Source organism: Capsicum annuum, chromosome 3, assembly GCF_002878395.1.
Source record: "Capsicum annuum cultivar UCD-10X-F1 chromosome 3, UCD10Xv1.1, whole genome shotgun sequence".
In the NCBI taxonomy this organism is placed as follows: Eukaryota; Viridiplantae; Streptophyta; class Magnoliopsida; order Solanales; family Solanaceae; genus Capsicum; species Capsicum annuum.
The window spans coordinates 48,321,615-48,323,727 of record NC_061113.1 but is presented as its reverse complement, the minus strand read 5'-3'; positions in this window follow the sequence as shown (position 1 = coordinate 48,323,727).

Sequence of the window (2,113 nt, the reverse complement as noted above, 5' to 3'; positions counted from 1 at the left end):
TGAACTGTTAGATAATCATAGTCGATGATAACATCACTGTGCCCATCACTATTACAGAACCGTACGTGAGATTTTCACCTCATACGGCTCCTCAGAGGTCAAAAATAAATCTAAGGGCCCTTTCCTACTCTTTATCTTGATATGTTTGTCAGATAGAGTCAAAATCTATCCTAAGGTCCTAAATTAGACCAATGGAATTCTGTCTGCTATATTTAAAACTAATAAATAAGTGCTTCTGAATTGGTCTCATCTTTTAAGAATTTTAATTTATCTTTGTTGATTAATAACCTTAACATTAAATAAAATGCACTTTATAGCAATATTTTATATGCATTCTTCCATGAATTACTGAAAGTCAAAAGAAGTTCATCAAAATTTAATTGAAACATATAAGTGAAAATGAAATGACTCTTCAAATTAATCAAATTAACGAGTTTTTGTCTCTCGAATGTCCAACTACTTAATTAATTCTTTATAACGTACTCTATTTTTTTTTTGAAATAAGCTAGCAGTCGTTGATGTTTTCCCAAAATTTTCTTCAAACCTCTCTAAGATAAATAGTCTTTTTTGTGCAATTCTAAATGTGAAGTAAGTCTCTGTATCTTATTGGTGAAATTGAATACTTGAAATTCAATAGATCTTCTCTTTTCTTCTTGAGAAATAACTGAAATGACAGAATTTTTTACCATAAATGAATTTCCCCGTTCTTTATTTTAAAGATATGGATTTTATCAAATTTTATCGATCAGTAATAATAATGCCAGTAATTTGAACATGGTATATAGACTTAATTTCTTTATGAACCCCAAACTTTATCAATTCCAATAAATTAATCAAATTTTAAATTTGATTCAGATAGAAATCCAAAAAGAAAAAGTTGGTAGGTATGTTCTTTTCATTCACAAAAGCGAATAATTTAAACCTAAAATATGAAAATGAAGAAGATTCCGTTGATTCATTTCTAGATCTAATGTATACCTTATTGATTTAGTATCGTCTAATCGAATTAGATTCGAATGAGATGTAAGACAAGACGTGTGTGCATTTGTTTTCTTTCAGAACTCTATACGAGACAGCGTATATAGTAATATCAATTAATTTCAATCGTGGATACATATGTATCCTTAAGATACTGAAATGGCTACCATTGTTGGTATTAAACCAATAACGATTCATACAAGTTAAATCTTCTAATTGATAATTAGAGCTTGTGAAGGGCGGGGGATGAGGAAAGGGCGGGAGTGGGAGGGAGGCAAAGGTTTGGCCACGGAGGGGGGAAGGGTAGTGGAGGGCGTGTGGATAGTGATGGTAGGCTGAGGGTTGGGTCTTGGAATACAAGAATCCTTCAGGGTAAGTCCATAGAGCTTGTGAAGATTCTTAGGAAGAGGAGGATCAATATTGCGTGTGTTCAAGAGACCAAGTAGGTAGGGTCTAAGGCTAGGGAGGTGGATGGTTACAAGCTGTGGTACTCTGGGAGTGAGAGGCGTAGGAATGGAGTTGGCATCTTAGTAGATGAAGAGCTTAGAGGTCAGGTAGTAGAGGTGAAGAGGATCAACGATAGGTTGATGACTATTAAGTTGGTTATTCGGGGGTTTACCCTGAACGTGTGTAGTTCCTATGCGCCGCAAGTGGGATCGGAGGGGGAGGAGAAGATGCGGTTTTGGGAGGCTTTGGAGGAGGTGGTGCGAAGCGTACCTAGCTCAGAGAAAATTATTGGGAGATTTCAACGGGCACATCGGGGCGTTACCGGGAGGCTTTGGTGATGTGCATGGTGGTTTTGGTTTTGGGGAGAGAAATGAAGAGGGGGCTACTCTATTGGAGTTTGCGAGGTCCTTTGGGGTGGTTTGGGCTGGTGGTGGTGAACTCGGGCTTCCCGAAGAAGGAGTCACCTTTCGAAGCGCGATAGCCAGGACCCAGATTGACTTTTTGTTGCTTAGGAAAGGGGATAGGGCATGATGTAAGGACTGTAAGGTCATCCCGAGTGAGAATCTTTCGACCCAGCATAGGCTCTTGGTTATGGATTTGGGTATAAAGAAGAATAGAAAGAGAAGGAGTAAGGAGTGTAAACCTAGAATTAAGTGGGGCGGCTTGACGCCAGTGAATGCATGGGAGA